This window comes from Octopus bimaculoides, chromosome 1 (genome assembly GCF_001194135.2).
Source record: "Octopus bimaculoides isolate UCB-OBI-ISO-001 chromosome 1, ASM119413v2, whole genome shotgun sequence".
Lineage (NCBI taxonomy): Eukaryota > Metazoa > Mollusca > Cephalopoda > Octopoda > Octopodidae > Octopus > Octopus bimaculoides.
Genome location: NC_068981.1, coordinates 87,811,312 through 87,834,982, shown reverse-complemented (window position 1 = coordinate 87,834,982; position 23,671 = coordinate 87,811,312). Strand labels below are relative to the sequence as shown.

The following is a 23,671-nucleotide window of genomic DNA, read 5'->3' as shown; positions in this document are numbered from 1 at the left end:
TATATATATATATATATATATATATATATATATATATATATATCTTTTTGATCATTTCGTCATCTGACATGTGGCATATAGTGTACCTGTACAGATTAATGTCGATTTGATGGAGTGAGTGAGCTTATGTGAACACAAAAATTTAATCACTATAAACAAATTATCTGTGTGGTTGTTTGGCAAGAAATTGCCGAACAACCACACAAATGGTTTGTTTATATTGATCAAGAAATTGCCAAACCCTCGTACATCATCTAACAACAGGAGAGTCCATGATATGTGTGTGTATATATATATATATATATATATATATATATATATATATATATATATATATATATATATATATATATATGCATAGTGAGAATGCATGGCCTAAAGGTTAGAGTGTTGCACTAACAAATACAAGATCAAGCTTTGACTTCTGGACCAGGTGGCACATTGTGTTGTTGAGCAAAACAGTTCATCTCATGTTACTTGGTAATCACTTCCACATTCGATATACAGCAAACCATGCACCTGTATGATGTCAATTTGATGGAAGTGGGCTAATGTACACCACAAACATTTCATCACTATAAACACAATCTGTGCAGGATTTTACCAACACACACACACACACACAGTGAGTATGCATGACCTAGTGGTTAGTGTTGCACTCACAAACACAAAATCATGGCTTCAACTTCTGTACCAAGTGGCACATTGTGTTGAGTAAAATATTTCATCTCATGTTACCCTGTGATCACTTTCACATCTCACATGCACCTGTATAACATCAATTTGATAGAAGCGGGCTAATGTATAGCACAAACATTCAGTCACCATAAACACAATCCATGTAGGATTTTCAACAAAAAATGGTGGAACCTTCATTTATATATATATGGAGAGAGAGAGAGGCACACACACACATTTATAAATATACATGTATATATCTTTTGTTTTGTCTCACCTCACAAGCTATGGCGAGGCTGGATCATCACCTTCAATGTTGCTACACTTTTTACTGATCTTCCTCCTTTAGTTGGCATTTGGTGAATAAGGGAGTTCGAAGTTGCTGCCCTCAGTTGTGTTTCTTGCCATGAAGTAAGCTTGTGGCTCTAGAGGGAGAGAAGTTCTAGTTGCTTCTTGAAAACTTCTCCCACTACAATGTGCATGTTTCTTTACATAGAATACTGAAAAGCTATAGGCCTTTGAACCCTAAGCGATTGCATTATCTACTCAATTCAAAGGACAAGGATGGGATACACACAACATATATACACGAGTGCATATATACACACATAAATAAATAAATAAATAAATAAATATATATATATATATATATTATACACTCTTACATCTATTTATACATAGATATGAAGATCTACAACAGAATGAATGAAAAGGTAAACAATAGGCATCAGTTTAGAGCATGAAATTTATACAGCTAAATATAATTGTAGAGGTGTTACAATAGAGTTGTTAGAATAGATTATATCATAGAAACAAGGGAGTAAGGTGTGCAGATAGTCTCTTACAGCTGTTTTCAGAATAGATGCACATACAGCATGTTCTCAGAAGACAAAGATAAGCTTTCCATATATTAGTGGACTATTCTATCGGAGAAGAATTGACAAGTGTGTGTTTGTATCACACACATATATATGTGCTGACCATCAGAAACAAAAAAAAAAGTACTCTATACTATACTACAGATTAATATTTTATTTTGACTGATGGTGGTAAGCTGGTAGAGCCATTAGCATGCCAGGCATAGTGCTTAAGAGCATTTCATCCATCTTTGCATTGAGTTCAAATTCTGCCGAGACTGACTTCACCTTTCATCCTTTCAGGGTCAATAAAGTAAGTACTACTTGAATACTGGGGGTTGGTATAATCAACTTATTTCTTCCCTCTAAATTACTGGTCTTGTATCAAAATTTGAAATCAATATTTCATTTTGGTCAAGCCAGTCTCTTGCTGCTCTGAGTTTTACCTATGGATGCACAGTCTTCAGGCAAGTTACAACAGCATTTGTTTTGTTCCCATTTTGAAATTTAACAGAACTTTCTTTCTAACTTTGTGTGTTTGTGTACACATATATACACATCATCATCATTGTTTAACGTCCGCTTTCCATGCTAGCATGGGTTGGACGACTTGACTGAGGACTGGTGAAACCGGATGGCAACACCAGGCTCCAATCTAAATTTGGCAGAGTTTCTACAGCTGGATGCCCTTCCTAACGCCAACCACTCAGAGAGTGTAGAAAATAAGCAGACCAGCCACCAGATGCCAAAAAATGTGTTTGTAAACATATATACATGAATATATATCTATAAGTGCATATATATAAAAATACATATATACATAAACACATATGTATGTATGTATGTATGCATGCATGTATGTATACTCTCCACAAAGTGGCTGGTGTTAGGAATTGCATGCAGTCATAGAAACCATGCCAAAGCTGACAGTTGAGCTTGACACAGTTTTCTGGTTTGCCAGCTACTGTCAAAAACCATCCAACCCATGCCAGCATGGAAATGATATTGATGAAATGATGATGATGATGAAAAGATATATTGGGAGTATCAAATCAGTATAAAACATAACTATATTTATTCATTGAAATATCATCACCACTGTTAGCAATAACACCTTTCCACCTTGAAACCAGTTTTCTGATTCCTTGAGCAAAAAAAATCAGGCTCTTTAGAAGAGAGAAATGTGTGGTGTGCCACTCTTCTAAATGTTTTCCACTGGCAAAGTGTTAACTGACCTGAATAAATGAAATCTCATGGTGCTAGGTCTGGTGAGTAGGTAAAGTGAGGTAGAACTTCCTAGAGTAATGAATTTATCTTTTCTTGAATTATCTACACTGTGGCCTTGCATTATTAGGTGAGAGAATGACTCCTCCTCTCTTGACTAGAAATGGTTTGTTTTTTGACTCACACATTCAAGTTGTCGACAAAGTTCTGCAGTAATGCTTTTCCCTTGCTCCAATAGTTCAAGGTGGACACTACTTATTGTATTCTACTTTGGATGTTGGAACTGGATTTTCATTGCTGACTTCAAGGCCTAAGAATATAGAGCATTACTTCTTATGCTTATTGCTGGCATAGACTCTCCATTTCTCATCATTTAATACAATTCAATTAAGAAAAGTGTTTGTTCATTCTTCATTTGCAAATTATTGACTGTACTGTTTCATTTTCTATACAATTCCCCAATGTACTTGAGATAATTTTGCACAGTGGATCAAGGTTCATCAAACCTCTGGGGCGAGTCTCCAAGACTTTGGTGCAGATCTTGAACTGCTGTTTCTATGTGTCACTGTTGAAATCAGTTGGTCTTTGTGATTGATACCCATGTAAAAAAATATCAAAATCAGTTTTTGAATATGTTAAACCACTTTTAGCATTTCTGAATACTCACACCATCAGAATACACTGCACATTTGTTTTCTCCTGCAGGTGTTGCAAAAATATGCAATGTTAAATATGCAGCATGCTAAAGTCCTTGTATTTCACAGGCTATCAAATAGAGCACATACAAACAATGTTTGTCCCCATTAATACTTAGTCATTAACACTATGCTGATTGGTTGATTGTAAGGACATCTTTTATCAACTTGTAACCTATTTGTGATATGACAGACTAATACTCCATCAGTTATGAGGTTGAGGGTTCCGGTCGATCCAATCAATCAAACAGCTTTCTTGTGAAATTAATATGCAAGTAGCTGAGCAGTCCACCAACATGTGTACCTTTAACATAGTCCTCAGGGAGATTCAGTGTAACACTAAATTTGACAAGACTGGCCCTTTGAAATACAGATACTACTCATTTTCGTAAGCCGAGTGGACTGGAGCAATGTGAAATAAAGTGTCTGGCTCAAGAACACACATGAGCTGAATACCCTAACCATTAAGGCCACATGACATGACAAACTATTTGCTTGAAAATACATTGCTTTTCAGTACTTCTATATACCTCTCTATCTACCTGTCTATCTATTTATATATACAGTAATCCCTTACCATATAGCAGTTAACCTATCGCACACTTAGTACGATGCGGTTCACCTATTGCGCACTCAGTACATTGTGAATTTTTCTGGCTAATATATGTAAATTTATATCACAGACTCCTCAATATATCTGGGTTTCTGCAGCTGATATGTATTTATATATCTTTTTTATTTTAATTATTTCTGTGGGAGGTTTTGGAATGTAACACGCACGATAGTTGAGTGATTACTATATATATATATATAATCCTCTATAGAATGACTAGGGAATCTCATTTGAAACAAAAATTGTTTATGAAGCTGCAGTCCTTTCTACTTTCCTGTGCAGAATGGAATCTTGGGTGTCCTATCAATCACGTATCAAATAAGCTTGATGCCTTTCATAAGCAATGTCTTGGGACCATTTGCAGATACAGCCTGGATAACAGAATTTTTAATATTGACTTAATCTCTAAATGTAAAATAGGTGATATTTGAGTCCTTTGCATTACAATCTCAAGATCGATTGATCTTGTTCTCAGAATGAGTGTCAACAGAATTCAAAAATCCCTTATGTATAGCCAGCTCCATGATGGAAGAAGTGTAGGAAAACCATAATTAACTATGAATTAAGCTGCCTGGATCATCTTAAAGAACTGAGAGCAAAGACAAGAGTCGCTTAATGTAACAATCATTTATGTCCCATCTGAAAATTGTTGACTTGATTAAAGTCTCATAAGAGACAGACATCAGAATGAAAAAATAAAAGAAATAAAAGAAAAAAGACTGACGGAACCTCATTTGTGAAAATCAATGAGAAAATCTGCTATATACTTTTAAAAATAGCACAACCATACAATCACTACTTTTTGTCTACTGTCAATAACTTCACCAAAAGAAGCACCTTCATTTGTCAACTTAGAATTTGTGTTCCATTATGTCAACACAGTCCTTTAAGAAGGTTAATCGAAGGGAAGATGTCTATATTCTTGAGCCTTGAAGTTAGCAATTCAGGAGTCAACAAAATACTCAAGACAAGTAGCATGAATAGTAGTTGACCCCCAAATTTTTTCAACTCTAAAAATATATAAATGGAAAATATTTACCAAATTTTTAAAATGTTGAGACTTTTTTTCTTATAAATCTTGATATAAAAACAATTCAGGAAAACATATTCATATCTAAATACACAAACATACCATTTTGTTGCTGTTACTTGGCCGTAGGTCACTCAAACTCTGATAGAACACATCAATGATTTGAAGTCATTCCAACCATAACCAGGCCATCTTTTCATTTGGAATAGTATAACCTATCCAATGTTATACTATGTGTCCTTTTAAAAGATAGTAGTGTATGATTTGAGGAAAATTTGTTCATTTTAAAAGGTTGGGTGATTATGTAGGGGCTCCTCCATTTGGTCTGACATACACTGTATTGGTAACATGCAGTCACTATCCTTTTGGCATTCAGATTACTGTCAAATGTAATGCTTATTTATTCAGCTTGTTTTGAAATAATGATGTCTTATTTTGTAGCTTAAAGATTTCAATGATGTGATTGTTTATTCTTAGAGTGACATTGTAGGACAAGGTATAAGAGTCTGGATCTAGTCAGGTAGAATATTTGAGCCCGATATGGATTTGGTAGACAGAAACTATTGAGTATTATAGAAAGCACTTTGCCCAATGCTCACTAGCCAGAACTACATCCATGCACAGATTTTACAGTATAGGAATTAACCTACAGAAATTCAAGCTTACTATCAACTATAAATGAATTTTAAAAGTTTCTGTATTTAAGCCTTTAAATATTTAAACTGGCCATATCAGGCCCAAATATTCTACTTGTTTTATGTTCAAACTAGCCAGATCAAGCCTCTCATCCTACCCTGCAATTCATTCTAAAAAATAAAGGATCACATCATTGAAATTTCATGGCTATGAGATATATGTTGGATTAATAAAAAGCAATGTGAATAAGCATTACTTTTGACAGAGTAAACTGAATGCTAAGGGGTTCAGGATTTGGTTAAGAAAAGTTCAACATTATAAAGATAACAGATTTACTAAATCACTCAATGGTGCACCAAATCTTATATTCTTTGAATTTTCAAATGTAGATAAAGTCACTGGCAAGTTTAATCTTCTAAGAAAAGGACAGAGGGAGAAAGAATTAAAAGTGAGAGGAGTTACAGCCTAAAATATTGGGTTTGGGAAATGCCTGAGAGTTGTTTTCACTGTGATATCATAGAAAGGAATTCTGCTTATAATGATCTAACATATGCTAGAAGACGAAACTATTTCTTCCTAGCCACTCTCTTATAGAAACCCAGTAGCTGAGCATTCCATAAACATTTATATGTTTAATGAAATATTCAAGAAAACTCAGCATGACATTCTTTGGACTCCAACTTGCAGTCACAGTCTATCTAACAGGTAACTTGAGTTTCTATATACTCAATTTCATTTATAAGGCAATTGATGCAAGGTCAAGGAACATGATACTTGCCCAAGATGATGTGCAGTGTAATTAAATGCTGAACTCTGCAATTGGAAAGCTGTTTAATTATTCAGTCATTCATGAATATCTCTCTCCCTACATATAAGCATAGCAAGAGATGAGATACTTTCCAATGAAACACTGAATTCCACATTTCTGGGAATTTTTTGTTGTTTTATTTTTCTGTAACAAGTGTGCATGCTATATGTCAAATATATAAAATTTGTTGGCCTTTTGTGTATCTCTATTTTTTCCAGCACAAGTCAAGACTGGCTTCTTGAAACCACAAACATCTGGTAAACCATATATTACAATGGTTAGAGTAATGTGCGTCTGCCATAATGAAATACCACAACTTGAATACAGTTTCCTTGCTTATAAGAGCACAAGGAATATGTAACATAAGCAGACGCAGTCGCAACCCTCTGGTCCATGTAGTTGCATTCTCCACTTCAGTTTTGGTCTTGCTATAATGGTGTTTGTCCTCACCACTCTGGGCGCCCATAACAGGAAGGCACTACATCTTAAAAGGAGAAGAAAGTAGTACAAAAGATAGTCATACTTATAGCAAGCCAATAGACACCATATGTATGTGTGTGTGTGTGTGTGTGTGTGTGTGTGTGTGTGTGTGTGTGTGTGTGTGTATATATATATATATATATTTATTTAATCATCATCATTTAATGTCTGCTTTCCATGCTGGTATGGGCTGAATGGTTTGACTGAAAACTGGTAAGCAGATGGGTGGGTGCTGCACCAGGTTCCAATCTGATTTGGCACGGTTTCTATGGGTGGATGCCCTTCCTAATGCCAACCACTCCGAGAGTGTAGTGGGTGCTTTTTATGTGTCACTAGCATAGGTACCATTGACCTGACACCAGTATCAGCCATTGGCTTGACAGGTCAACGCAAGCACAGTATATTGCCAAGAGTCTAGGTCACCTGTCACTGCCTCCATGAGGTGTTTTTTATGTGCCACTGGCATGTGTGCCAATCAGACGGCACTGGCCTCAGCCACAACTATGATTTTTCTTGGTTCAACAGGTCTTCACAAGCATAGCATATCGCCCAATAATTGAAGGGTGCTTTTAATGGGCCAGTTACGCGACACTGGCATCAGCCACGACTATGATCTCACTTGGCTTCACATCACTGCTTCCATGAGGCCCAACACGCAAATGGTGCTTTTTACGTGCCCCCAGCACATAACTATATATATATATATCAGCATGAAGACCTTAATGACAAATATTAGTTAAAGGCTGGATGCTATTTTAAAAAAATGCAGTATTCAGGGAAATTTTAAATAACCATAGTATCTTTGTGCATGATAGAAAATTAGCATTTCTTTTTCGGTTTTTACAGGCTATTCCGTAATTTTTAAAAATTTTATATCAACTTTGTTAAAGCCATCTTTTCATTATTTGGCACATCTGAAGCAGTACATACCCTTTCACAACTAAAATGAAATTTTAAAAAACCCAACGAGAGAAACATTTTGTATTAATTATTAGCTAAACTGAATGTATCTACAAAGATATCAACCCATGATTCATTAAACATTACTTTTCCTATTTAATTTGAAGGAAAGGAGAAGATTAATTTTTTGTAAAATCTATCCCAAAGGACTATAAGAGCACCCAGTAGAGTTCAAGTTATAATTGGGGATAGAATGAGTGATGCTAGAACTGATATTTATCATGCTGTTTGAGGAGCTTGTTATGTATGATATTTAGAATGCTATTTGTTGCTTAAACTTCTGAAAATCTTATTTAGTGGAAGGAAAAAGAGCACATCATACAGAATACAATATATGAATATATCAATAAATGATTGCACAAGTAATATTTCAAATCTTCTTCTATTAATAAATCTTTTAACATTCCCATTTCAAATCATGATCAAGATTTTCATCTTGAAAATAATTATCAGAAGTGACCTAATTCTGAACACCAGAGGAAAATAATATACACTTCCTTATCTCATGAACAACTTCCAACTGAATATATCTCATTCATGCCACACAATTTCCTTATAAAAATGCCAAGAAAACGGGAATTAGTTTCAAAACCAAAGAATATTTTGTTTGTGAACAATTGTTTACTGTCTGTAAAGATGAAATTTTCTTGTATTTTTACTCCCACACATTTAACTAAATTGAACTGATTGAGCAGATTTATCACTAATTCTTCCAATCTCTGGCTCATTGCCATCCTTAGTATTCTCTTCAACATCAATTAGAACATCAAGTTCAACTCCATTCAACTTGCTTATTGCACCTGAATCTCATTGAAGATGCCTCATAGACCTGTTCACTGTATATAGTCAAACCCAAATACATCAACCTCCAAACTTTCAAGCTAACAAAAGACCCTTTACAGGTCACTCAGTTATCAAAAATAGATGTTAAATCCCCTAAACTACATTCTACTAACTTAACATATTCAATGATGTATTTCAAGGTAGACTCTGAAGAAAGCTAAAAGACAAGATGGTCAAAGGTGGACTACTTTTGAACATGGGTTTGCTTGATCTCGGGCTAGAACAACCTCCAAAACTTTGTTCTGAACAGTATGAACAGTCCCTATTATCCAAAATAACTCAACATCAATAAATTCCTTCAACCCACTTTCTATGTACAAAAGGCTTATCATACCAAAATATAATTATAGCAATAAAAAATTTACTTATACACCAACAAAATGTTTTAAGGGCAACAAGATGTTTTAAAGAGCAACTAGATGTTTTAAGAGCCAAAACTGTTTTGTACAAGAACTAAATTTTATGAAGCTAACACAGCTACCAATCATTTTAGAGAATTCAGCCAAGAAAGTTTTCCGATTTGAACAAGCAACTACATACAGCTAAGACTGTTGTGCATTTTAAAAGATGAAAATGCTCTAAAATCTGGATAACCAAATTACTTTACACACAAACAAATTGTTAAAATACTTCATTCACAATTTCATTATCCAGCTATAATATTTTCTTACTGAAATACTGTCTTCTATATTAGATATTTCTTTGACTAAATCAAAGTAATTACATTCAGTGTTAAAAATGTTTTTTCTAAATTTTCCTAATTCCTAATAAAAAATTTTCTTTCAAAATATGTAATCAAAAATATAATTGATGAAAAAATCAAATAATTAAAGACAACTAACTTCAAACAATCAACCCAACACAAATGTTTAAAATGCAAGTTATTCAATTTTATTGCTCATATATAAATGTTATAGATAACAAAAGTTATCTATAAGCCTGCAGAATCTTGTCTAATAGTTTCTTCTTATAAAAATTAAATCTAAATTAAAAACTATAAGCAGCTAAAATTGATTTGTATATTAACAAAGCAAACCAGAGAATATATTTTCAGCTATATAATTCAATTATTATTCTCAGAAAAATTAAACTTACTCAATGTGTCCAAACTATTCAATATGTTAATCTACCAAAATGAGAAACGTGCAAAACAATCCATACTCAATGAAAGGTTTGTTACATGATAATTGTGGGTTGGGGAGTGCTAATTGATAAGGTAATATGTTTGGTCTAGATTATAAATTATAATTTGGAATTATGCTGATAATAGATATGTAGTTATTTGGCCTCCTTTAAACTAAAAGAAAATTACCATTCCACTAAAAATGGAATTTAAATAAGCTTATTATTCAAAAATATAAGCAAAAGCATTTTTAAAATGAATTCAGTATATTTCAGACACTAGATTAAATTAAACCAAATTACACACACACACCAGGAGAATGTTTTTTTAAACAGACTTCAAAATACCTGTAGAGATTTCTGGAACAGAAATGAAAGTATCAATGTTCAACAGTTTAGAAAGTATATCTGATATTTTATTGGCCTTTAACTTTTATAGATGTTCCTACTAAAAGCACACCTGATGACACACACACACACACACACACACACGTTCTAATTAATTGGCCTTTCATTAAAAAGCATTTGGCAGACTTTAAACAAAAGACAAACTCTGAACAAAATAAAAATCAAAAATTCTGAATTTGTTAATACTGATAGATAGCAGCTCTACACAGTTTATTTATTTATTTAGATCTGAATCAATCATTTACAATTATTTCTATGCCGCTTTTAACACTAACCCAAAACAAAAACAAAAAAATAACAAAAAAAATCAATACGTGTTCCTGAAGCTTAAGAGAATATCTGATAGCATATCCAGCTTGAATTCAGTCTCTATATTCTTTTGATTAATATTGAATGAATACAAAATCTATTAACCTTATTGAATAACTAGGCCATGAACACAAGCAATAGTGTAGCAAAATTTAGCAGGTTCCATCCAAGGCCAGGAAAATGTGTTCCTTCCCTCAAATGCTATGCAAGAAGAAAATTGGTAAATTCAAAATTTAGTGAAGCAGAATTCTAATTATTTTGATGACATTCACAATACAATTTTAGTAAATCAATTTTAAATCTTCTTTTGCAAACAGTCATTAAAAAATACAGAAATCACCATTATGAATTATTATAATCTGTGCTAAGAGTACCAAAATACCATTTTAATATTGAAACTAATTCTAATGAATTCAACGAATCAAATGTGTGTAGACTGAGATGCATATAAGTGAAATTGTATTATTAGATTACAAGAGAACGCTGAAAGCACAAAGGAAGGTTCAAATTATCTCAAGAAATTAAAAATGTAGTCAAGGATTATACTATTAAGATACTATTTTCTATCTTTCAATTACAATTTGACGACAATAATTTTTTTTATTAATGATTTATTTCTAACACACCTGTTATAATATGTAGTCAACTTTATTTGCATGCTTTGTAGGAAAACTTTTATTTATTTTAGATATATAACTACGTTTATATGCACACAAAATGGAAAACGATTTTGACACTTTCATGAAAATGCAACATACAGAAAATTCATCTGCTATTGCCTGAGAAAGAGAGAGAGAGACAGAGATCGTTTTCAAATAACCTTCATAATGGCAAATTCAAAGAGAAAATATAGATCAAAGAAAATCATTAGGAAACGTGTTAGTTATGGAGTAAATGTGCTAGGTTTGCTGTTAACTGGAAACGAAACGAAAAAAGAAATTGTGGTAAGATTTGCTTGAGATATAAAAACAAAGAGCACCTAGCATTGAAACTATCTCTTAAGGCAAATAGTATGCTTTCGGTGATCTTTTATACACATTTGCCGACGTTGGCACGGTAGTCGACCGAATTAATTGTAACGAACCATGCAGGTCTTTGTTTCGAAGAGTATTTGAAATGTTTAGCTTCATCCTCACGTGTATGATTAAGGCATTCATATATTCGGCATAGATTTAGTGAAATTAAAATGGCAGATAATCGAGAGATGTAGGAATAACCGATAATTAAATAATAATAATAAAACGAAATTCATGAATACGAGAACATTTTGACAACACAACTCATGGATACAAGATGGTATATAAACATCTAGATATGTAATTCAGATGCAAAATTGCAATAGCATCTTTTAATTGTTTTATTTATGCATATCCATTCTACTAAAAAGAAAAACCAGTTCTATAAAAATAATGACTATTAGGATCCTTTGATTGTTCCCCACTTTAAACAAATAAGAACAGAAAGGGAAAACGGGAATAAAAAAATAGCAAGATATCTTCACTTTTTATCTAATGAGACTCAGTCATCTGCTATATTGGTCTTTATGAAGAGGGAGAAGCAGAATTGAAGGGGACTAGCCCAACCCTCCTACTGACAAGATTGCTACTACTGCTGAGCTACATACTGCATTACAAACCCCCTACAAATAATTATAAGCATGTAAAGATTGTGTCGCTTGCTGATATTTTTAATTCCGAACGGGAACTATCAAGCGAATTTAGTTAAAATCAATAAGAGAGCTCGACTGATATTGTGGGGGGAAATCTGCCTTTAATTGTCATTCACAGTAACATATAAAACATCTAACTAAACAAGGCTTATGTAAATAAAAATAATTAGACACGTTCTCAGAGATTAGGAAAGGAAAATGGAAATGACAAGAATGTGCGAAGCTGAAAGAGCGTGTGAGGGGGGAAAAGAAAGACTAGGGAGAGGGAGTAAGAGGAAACGAGTAGAAATAAAGGAAAACCAGGAGAGGTGAAAGAGATTGTGAGAATGAGAGTAGGATATAAAAGCATAGCGAGAACGTGCAGTAATACTAATAGGAAATGTAGGTGAGTTAGAAATAATAAAGCCGAGAGGAATCACGGAAAAGAATTATATATATATATATGTGTGTGTGTGTGTGTGTATTTCTTTTTCGCGTTTTCTATCGTTTATGTAAACGAGAGAGAGAGAGAGAGCATGAAAGCGAGAGAGAGAAAAAAGGTGAATGACAAGGAAGAGAAGTTATAAGAAAACGAAAGAAGTCAAAAGGAAGTGAGAAAATGACAGAGCAACGGATTGTAAAGAGAATGAGAAAATTTACTTCTGAAAAGACTGAACTGAACTGGAAAACTGGAAGGTAGAGGTTTGGGTAGAAAGACACTTTTTTTCTTCTTCTTGTCTTTGGAAAACAAAAGCAACGTCGAGATGCGCTGCCGACTAATTAAGCAGGCACTGCCATACTTTGTACTCACTTTCTAAAATGCAGGGGAAGAGGTAGGTTGACTTGCATAATCATACTAGTTATTTTTGATAGAAGCAGTTGTAGAGAGAGAAAAGTCTAGGATACAATAAAAGTAACACTACGTTGCCAATAATCAAAAGCATGACAATAATTAATCTTCACTTTGAAAGTGGCATTACTGTAGATGATACAGGAGTGTGCGCGAGAAGTTGTGTGCGTGCTTTATTTATTTATTTATTTTTTCTGAAAAGGTTAAAGTGCTCTGAAAATAGTAATGTGAAACGAGATCAGAGTAGCCTTATAAAGCTGAATGGAGAATATTGATCAACATCGATAAAAATGGTTGCACTTTTTTTTTCAAGTGATTGAGTGCATGCGTGTGTGTCTGGTTCTGTTGCGTTAAAGCAAGCAGACGTAGTTCGATGTGATGGAGCTCGTCAAATGAAACAGCATGACAGCTCCTCCTCCCATGCCAACACGTGCTGCTGCTGCTGCTGCTAGATAATACTGACAATAAAACAAACTTTCAGCACATTAAACGTTTTTAATTTTTTCTTTCCGTTTCTAAACACAACATAATTTCCCTATGTCTCATCTGTAATGGCGAAATGTGAACTTTTTAAGAGGTAAGCTAAAAACAAAGGTTTGCGAAAAGAAAAGAAAAAATAAGCGATTTCTTTCTAATCGATATTTTTTTAAAATCGAGTTTTCAGTAAACATAAACACTAAATGATTGAGCTAACAATACGAATTAAAAACTACAAATCAAGTGGGAATGTAACCAGATTGTGGAAGTCTGGTTGTATGACATGTCAACTAACTAGTAAGGAGTCAGTCACGCTATAACTACCTTCACCTATGCATATACATACATATAAATACACCGATCACTTATGAAAAAACATAAATATTTCGAAACAATTGTAGAAAAAAAGAAAAAATTGCAAAGCAGAGCATATGCAGGAATTTTTATCGCGTGTTCCTAAGCATAAATTGCAAATCCAAGCTTAAACCATGTTGACCAGACGCAATGAGATAACGGAGAAAACAAAATGAAAGATGAGTAGTAGGCAAGGCAGAGACATTTTGTAAAGGGTAATAAAGAAGAAAGCTTAGGACAGGAAATTATTTTTGAATCCCGGAAATCTGATAGATTACAACTGCTCGGAAGTGGGGGGGAAAAAAAACATATCCGTGTTGTTGAGAGGAAAAGTTAGGAAAATATCACTCGAAGTATATTGTGAAGAAGAAGAAGAAAAAAAAAGGAAATAACCCATTACATATCCGACAAGTTGAGAATTTTATTGGATCAGAAGAATAAACAAACTTGTTTCTTTCTTAAGACTAGATTGTATAGATAGTATACTTGGAGCTGTTTAAGCTGAGTGAAACAGTAATCAGCATTCGGTGAACACTGGAGAATGATGGTAGTGTGTGTGTGTGTGTGTGTGTATGCTTTGATCAGTCGTTGGAAAAGTGTTGTGTTTGTAGTGTTGTAAAGTATTGTTTGCTTCAAGTGATATAATAATATAGTCTGTGTTATATTCTGTTATAGTGTGCAAGATTGGCATCCAATATTATGGTTAATCCAGCGTTCTATTTGTGTGTGTGTGTGTGCTCCATGTGATTTCGAAATAGAATTTACAGCACTCTGGTAACCTATTTAGCAGTACTAAATAGGTTAAGAGTGTTGGGGAATTTTGGCCGCTGACCAGCGTTACAGAACTGATGGGAAACACTTTGCTTAAAACGCAAACGGCGATTTCAGTAGTGTTGGACAATTAATGAGACAGAAAAAGAAGAGGAAAATAAAATGATGTAAAAAAAATGTAAATACGAAGGTAAAAAAAAAGTGATTAGAGAGAGAATGAGGGAGTGAGAGAGAGGAGTAAAAGAAAACGGCGACAATGAAGTCTAGCGAGGAGTGGCTATAAATAGCAGTTCTTTGTCCCGGCCCACTGCAGTCGAGCGACCACTACTGGACCCTGCTTCACACACCATGGCATGTTATTGCTCCATACACACACATACATACACACATCATAGTATATATTTGCATGATCAAATATAAATACATTCCTCATTAAATTTCTTTCGAAAACTACAAACATTATTGTTACTTCTCGCCACCTAAATTCAAGCTAAGACTTTTTTTTTTCCTTTTTACCATACAAGTTCTTACTTCCCTTCCATTTTTCGAAATAATGTGTGTGTCTCCCTTGACGTGTGTGTTTGTTCCTATGTTTCTGTTTATTTTCATCTCAAAACAAAAATATACTCGCTTATCAATCACAAAAAAGATCAGTACCTACATTTTCTGCCACTCGTTTGTTTTCATTCTGGCCAGATATGTAAAAAATCTAGCTTACCTTTTAAAAATGTGGCATTTCAAGAATGCTGAAAAGGCGAGCCAAACCACAGGGGAAAAATAGCTGCTATAATCACAATGAGAAACTGCGAGGATGGAGATGAAATAGTCTGCAGGAACTGGTGTTATAGCTATAGAACAACGAGGAGGATCGCTAATGTTGTTACTACTACTAATAGTAGTGTTAGTGCAAATCCTAACGACAGTGCTGGCCAACACACTAGTACATTCCTAGCAGTGGAAGCCCAGATCGCAGCAGCAGACGAGAAGCACTCAGTAATAGCAGCAGCAGTATTACAGTGGATATAGTGACAGTGGGAGCACTACCAGTGAGATAGTAGCAAGAGAAGCACGTACGTTGCAGGTGGAGGACATCAGTTTGTAGGAGTAACAAAAGCACGGTGGAAGTAGGAGGAGGCAAAGATATATACGAAGTAATAGGGGGAGCGTCTCCCTCCTTATTCATAGTCAAACTAGCAGTAGTAGTAGTAGTGGCTACGGCGGCAGTGGTGAACACAAGGTCAGCAGACCATATAAAGCCAAGGTCACAGAGCATGCTCAGTCGTTGGTTTTTAGCTGCCGGCAACCGACGGTACGTTCAACAACGATAATACTTTCGGATAAGACCAATACGATCGTAGAAATTGAGTGGCAACCAACATGAACGTACCGCACCCTCGCCGAGCGACTGAGCGTGTGTGTAAACACGTACGGTATTGAGGGACATTTTCAGTATGTGTGTATATGAATGCGTGTGTGTGTGTATATATATATATATGTATATATGTGTGTGTGTGTGTGTGTGTGTGTGTGAGAGAGAGAAAGAGAGAGAGTGACGCCATCTATCCCCGGGAATCATCGCTAAACAGTGGCTGGCGGTGGAGGTGGTGATCGCCCCCACAGTTATTTTAAGAACCACAATGGCACATTTAATATACAAAGCGTCAACAGAAAAATAAAGTAGACCAGCAGCAACCAGCGTGTATCTATTAAAAATAATCCAAGACTCATGTTTCGTGTACATAATCGTCGAATAATAAGAAAGAAATGGAAATGTTCAAAACTTTCTTCTGTGTAACTATTTAGATTTGTGTTAAGAAATAAACTGAACTTATTCGAGAAACCAATTATTGTTATTCTGAAGATTAGTTGAGTATTACGAACACAATTACAATATCTGAAATATCACTTTCAAAAAATGTTTTGATGATTGATAAACTGAAAGCTATTTACACTTTTACCTTTTTTTTTTTTTTTTTGTTACATGTTTCAGTCATTGGACTGCGGCCGTGCTGGGGCACTGCCTTGATGCGTTTACATAAACAAATCGCCCCCAATACTTGTTTTTTGTTTTAAAGTCCGATACTTACACTATTGGTCTCTTTTGCTGAACCGCTAAGTTACAGGGACGTAAACAAACACCAGTTGCCAAGCGGTAGTGGGAAAGAGAAAGACACACTCACGACGGGCTTCTTTCAGTTTCCGTTCACCAAATCTACTCACGAAGTTTTGGTAGGTCCAGGGCAAAAGTACAAGACACTCGCGCAAGGTGCTACGCAATGGTACTGAACCTGAAACTATGTGGCTGAGCAGCAAACTTCTTACCACACAGCCAAGTTTTTAGTAATCACTATAATTAAGCATATTGAATTTTTTCATCCTCGATCTTGCACAAATCTGATATATTGCTGAATTTTAAGGGGGAAATATTCACAAAAAAAAAAAAAAAAGAAAGAAGCAAAACGAAAATACAGGAATACATTTTTCTGGACCGATTCAAATATAATTATCATTTACAAACAAGTAAGGAAATTTAGATTTAATATTTCAAAATACCACACCTGACATGAAAAGCAACATGTTCTTCCAGTTTGTCAAAGAGACAGTAGTTGCCACTAGTTTTATTATTTGCATGTCTAAAGTGAATAGCTACCGAATGATTTTCAGTAAACCGAGAGGAATTATTTCCTACAAATGGTACAAATTCGCAGTTGTTCTCCTCTAAAACTAATTCCATTTGCATTTAGTGCTCTTGACATATAATGTGTTGCACTTGTCAACACCATGTACAGACACTACCCCTCTATTAAACTCCCAAACTTCACAGGTTATGTGCGAAAACACATCTTAATACAGATGACACAAAATGTAAACCTTGGAAATGTTCCGCTATAAATTTACTCAATCAAACACACGTAAGTAATTAGGTATTTGAAGAAATATCACAGAACCTTGCATATATACAAAGCAGGTAGAAATAATTACTATTTCATTTTACCAAAAGTAAAGACAGGTTAACAGGATGTAAAAACCCTACAAATGGTGAAATGAAGAAAAGTCAAATAAAAAAAAGTTTACTAAGTTATATCCTTTGAAATATGATTCATGCAATATAATATATATATACATATACACACACACACACACACATACAAGTAGCTTCATTGAAGGATCATTTATTTCACCTAGATTTTCCAATACACTTTTTAATATGTTAGCCCCATTCAAAAGAGATACAGGTTGTGCATTATAAGATACAGATATTACTTGTAAACTAGAAAAATATCAAAGTCATTTAGCTACACTTTCTGACACTATATCATGTACTGTCACATATTATGCTCTCCTAAGTCTATTTCAAAGTAAATGAGTAAACCCATTTTTCTCTTTAAATTCTACTGAAACTCATTTTAGCATTTTTTTAAAATTCACAAATGCTTTTCATATGATGATGTAAAAACCCATTATAATAAAATACTAGTGATTTTGATTAACACTTGAACTACTTTTGAAAAGTTATTTAATTTAAAAACATGAACATTATGAGAGTTCATATTGCAATGATAAAAATAGGAAAGCTAAAAATATTCAGTATTAAATTAGATTTTTTTTAATAGCTCTAATTTTAAGACAGTAAAGAATAAGAAAATGTTCTTACACTTAAGAAATATTAACTATGAAAATTAGAAATGAATCAAACCTAGATATATAAATTCCGGATATAAAATTAACAATTACATATAGTTCAATTATTTTTGCTGTAATTAAGCTAAATATAAATCATTACAGGGAAATACTTCATATATAAAAACACTTTTCACAGGAAATGATTTCAAGATGAATAAGCAGTGAATAACATACAGTTGGTGTCTATTGAACTTTCCAACAATTTATAGTGAACAAAACAAACAATTGTCATAAATCTTGAAAACTACCTACGTGCCTCCTCCACAAGTAGGAAGTAGTAGATATATATAAATATTTATACATTCACAAGTAAGATCATGAATGTATGAAGTTTCTGAGCAATATCCAGTTTAAGTGGATATCAAAATGCAATGTTTCAATGTTGTATATTGTCTCTTGTTAAACAATAGCAAATAACAGTGTATCAAGTACAGGATAGATTAAAAACAGTGCAGTTTATAACTAGGATCTCATATCACAGCTGTTGTATTTCTGTCGAGAAGGCTGCAGAAAGGAAAAAAACTTCACCTTTGTCAATTTGAATAGAAAAGGCATTTAACAATGGCATACATGCTATACAATAAGAAAGTTTGGATAAATCTCCTTACAACTGTTCAGGCTATATTTGAGGATTGTAAAATAAGCCAAAAATGAATACAAAATATTAATTACTTTTGTTGTTGATGAGTTTATCTAATTAAAAGAACCACTCTAAGTAAGACTTGCACTACAAAGATTTTGTCCATTTAAACTCTTTCTGTGGCCATATTTATGCTCCAGTTAATTTTTTAAACCAATAATTTAGAGAGGTTTCATTTGAATCACTTCATTAATTAACTGGTGTTTGGAACAGTTTAACAAAAAGTGCTTATATAAAATTACAGAAAGTTTAAAATTTATATATGAACGGATAAAAAATTTTTTTTCTTTTTTTTTGTGTATCACTGATCTAGAGGTGGTCTCAAAGGAAGTTAGTTCAGCAAAGTCTGGTAGTAATTACATGTACATTGAGCAGATTGACTAATGTATTTTCCAGCACAGAAATTGAATTTTGCAGACCAAAATCAACAGTCAAAACTGGTAGGTTAATTTATACACCAATACGCCTTTGGAGGACCAAAAATTTCCTGTGAAATGCAGCAGGATTTGGAAAGATAGTAATGATGTGTGAATATTTACATTATATACTACACTGACTTGTATGCCGGAAAATATGGTACACAGCTCTCTAGTTAGATCAACTGCAATTGGAAAATGACCAAATGCAATGCATAGAAAAGAAATGGCTGTAAACTTAGTTTTATGTATCCTTATGCAATGAAAATAGCCACAAGTGATACATAGAATGAATGGGTAGACAAAACTAAGTAAACGGCAATCAAGAGACATTGTGAGTAACCTTGATGATAGCTTGCTTGCTCTAGCGGTTTAGTGAAGAAATAAAAGTGATCTGTTAGGCTAACTAATAACACTAATAATAATTAATGACTAGAGCTGAGATCAAAGTAAGCAAGTGACTGAAGTAGCTTTGATAGCTACACTTGTTGGTAAAAAGAAAAATGAATTTATGTTTGTCTGTTTTTCAATATTATGTGCTAAGATGTCAATGGTAATCTATCTTCTTGACATTCCTAATCCAGAACTGGAAAGTTCATTGCTAAATAATGACTGGAGACTATTTGTGTTTTCTTTTGTATTCTTATAAATCCACTGTCTTTTTCTTAATGATATGCGTATGATGGTTTTGTAAATTTGGGCAGCTGCAGATAGTTACACCTATTTTCTATGTAGATGGATGCTCAACCTACTACAGCAAACTAACCAATGATAAAATAAGAATAAACCAGGCATTTAACCTTCAGAAGTGTTTGCAAAGGCCATAAGTGCAACACCTTCCAACAGACCAAAACATTAACTCTTTTGACACCAACCTGCCTGAGATCACCTTTGGCTCTATGATACAAGTTTCATGATTTAACCCTTTAGCATTTGAACTGGCTGTGTCTGGCCCAAAAATCTTGTTTTATGTTTAAACTGGCCAAATCTGGCCTCTTATACCTACCCTACAATGTCATTCTTAAAACTAAACAATCACATCATCAAAATCTTGAAGCTACGAGATAATGCATGATTAATTCAAAACAATGTGAATAAATATGCATTACATTTGACAGTAATCTGAACATAAAAGGTTAAAGGATCTAAACCAAAACCATCCATTAACATTTTATATTAATTTATGTTTGAAATACCAATTTGATAATGGTAAAGTTATTTTACTAAATTCTTCATTATTTTCAGAATTAATTGAAACAAAAGTAATGTATTTCAAGAGAAATATGGTAGCAAAAGGGTTTAAAAGGGTAATGCTATCACATATGTTTCTAATTTGAGAAGATATTTTAAAATGTATGTTGCCCTAATACAGACACAGCAACAGCTGTATGGTAAGTTTGCTTCACAACCACATGGTTTGGGGTTCAGTCCCACTATGCAATGCCTTGAGCAAATGTATTTTACTATAGCCCAAGGGAGACCATGATCAATGTCTTGTGAGTGAATATGGTAGACGGAAACTGAAAGGAAGCTCTTCATATGTATGTCTTTTGTTTGTTTCCCCACCACTTGACAACTGGCGTTGGTTTGTTTATGCCCTTGTAACTTAGTGGTTCAGCAAAAAGAGACAGGAAAAATGAGTACCAGAATTTTTTTCCATGGGTTGGATGGCTTGATAGGAATTGGCAAGACCAGGGGCTACACCAGGTTCCATAGTCTGTTTTGGCTCAGATTCTACAGCTAGAAGCCCTTCCTAATGCCAACCACTTTACAGAGTGTAATGAGTGCTTTTTACATAGCACAATCACAGTGCTTATGTGACATCAGCACCTACACAAATGCTTTTTACATGGCACCTTGGTTTTAGGATATCACCTGGGTTTTAGGGTATCTTAATATAATTCAAAGATGAAGTTATCATGACAAAGTATGTGGGTGACTAGGCCAAACCTTTGAGTTACATCTAGTGGGCTTTCACAAGATTTCTGCCAACCCAATTTCATTCATAAGGTATGAGCTGACCAGAGGCTAAAGTAAAAGACATTTTCCCAAGACAGCACACACTGGAATAGTACCCAGAGACCCATGGATGGGTAAGGAACTTCTTAAACATTCAGCCTAACTGTATCTGATATTCACAAAGCATAGAGTTCACATAATCTACTAGTTAGAGAGAATTAACAAATGATTACTTAAGGATATATACAACTTAAAAGTGTATATATATATATATATATATATGTGTGTGTGTGTGTGTGTGAACGAATTGAAAACAACAATCAATTGATATTTTCTAAACAATTAACGGAAAAAGTTTTTATAGATGTTTAAAATATACAAATAACAGACATGGGTGATAACTCTAATACAACATGAAAGTTAGGACCAAAATATATGTATTTTAAGTAATTTTCAATTAACATTTCACACACTGTATTTACTTACTGTATTTGATAGCTTATAAGACACTTTTTTTTTTCCAATTGCTTTAACTATTATATGCGTTAATGCACTAAAAATTTTCTTGAATATGTTCTGCTGAAATTGGGGAACATCTAATATGCTTATGCATCTTTTATGCCACCAAATACAGCATTTTGATATTCATGTTAGCCAATTAAAAAAAGAAAATTATATACACTACTATAATTTTTATTTTTCATCAGTATTTTTTTACAATAATATATTATGCATGAAAATGTATTGATGCATATTTACAACTGATGAAATAATACATGCTTTTGAAAAGATAATAAAGTGAACTTAATGGTATGTATTTAAAAATAACCAATGTCACTATCACTAAGCAACTGTTGCAGTTGTTTTCCTCTTAGATCTCTTGCCAAGCAGGTACAACAGTGAGTTATATTTACAATTTACATCTTTCTTTGTGTGTGTTTACTGTTTACTTATTTCAGTCATTAGACTGTGCCCATGCTGGTGTACCACCTTGAAGAATTTTAGTTGAATGAATCAACCACAATGCTTTTTTTTAAAGATTGGTACTTCAGTCCCTTCTGTCAAACTGCTACATTACAGGGACATAAACACACCAACACTGGTTGACAGGTGGTAGTGGGGGACAAACACACGCACGACAGGTTTCTTTGAGTTTCCATCTACCAAATCCATTCACAAAGTTTTGGCTGATCTCAGGCTGTAATGGAAGACACTTATCCAAAGTGCCATGCAGTGGGACTGAACCCAGAACAATATGGTTAGAAAGCAAACTTCCTACTATATAGCTACACCTGTGCCTATAAATGACTTTTTTTTCATATCCTCAAGGTAGGCCAAATGAGGAAAAATATGACTGATGATCCTTTCTGAGAACTCTGGGACTGATGGGAATTTATCCTTAAATCAGAAACCTAATCCCAAATGCATGCAATAGAATGGATCCTGCTTAAAGGCACCCAAAAGCTGGGTAGTGGTATTAACGCTTTAGCAATCAGATTATTGTCAAACATAATGCTCATTTATTCACATTATTTTGAAGTAATCATACATTATCTTGTAGCTTTGAGATTTTAATGATGTGATTGTTTATTTTTAATATGGCATTGTAGGATAGGTGTGAGAGGCCAGATATGACCAGTTTGAGTATAAAACAGGTAGAATATTTGGGCCGGATATGGCCATGTTTAAATACTAAAGGGTTAAACTGGATGATAGGATTGGTTAATCAACCAAACCAATGACTAATCTCACTTTCTGCTTCCTTCTTAAGTACAACATAAAGTAAACTGAAACTGTCAATGTAAATTATCTATATATATAAAAATGAGAATGTGTGTCTGTCTGTCTGTGTTTGTTTCCCTAAAACTCGAGAATTACACAACCAATTTCATTCAAATTTTACACGTGCCTTACTTAGGGTCCCGGTTGTGTTTTAGTCAAAAAAAATGTTTAACTTCTTGCATAGTTCGAGCCCACAGCAACATAATATCTCCTCCACTATTTAAGTATTACGTGTCAAAAGTGAAACAAAAACACTCATGTCAAATACTTTCACTTTAAAAATGAAACTATTCCACTAACTGAAACAATCACATTTCGATACTATAATGACAGATACTTTCACTTTAATGGTTTCAGAGAGAGAGATGTATATGTATACATATAGATGTATATGTACACGTATATGTATAGATATATATAGAGATAT

General features: G+C 33.8%; 1 protein-coding gene across 3 annotated transcripts in view; it reads right to left on the bottom strand.

Moving 5' to 3' along the window:
- Positions 1 to 23,671, bottom strand: part of LOC106880021 (lysine-specific demethylase 6A) — a 168,017-nt gene that overhangs the window by 95,124 nt on the left and 49,222 nt on the right. Inside the window, exon 1 of one of the 3 annotated variants that reach the window (XM_052968099.1) lies at positions 15,482 to 15,771. The exons of the other annotated variants lie outside the window; for them this stretch is intronic. The gene's annotated coding sequence lies outside the window, so the exon portion shown is untranslated. Of the gene's footprint in view, positions 1 to 15,481; positions 15,772 to 23,671 lie in introns of those variants that run through there. 3 annotated transcript variants of the gene reach the window in all.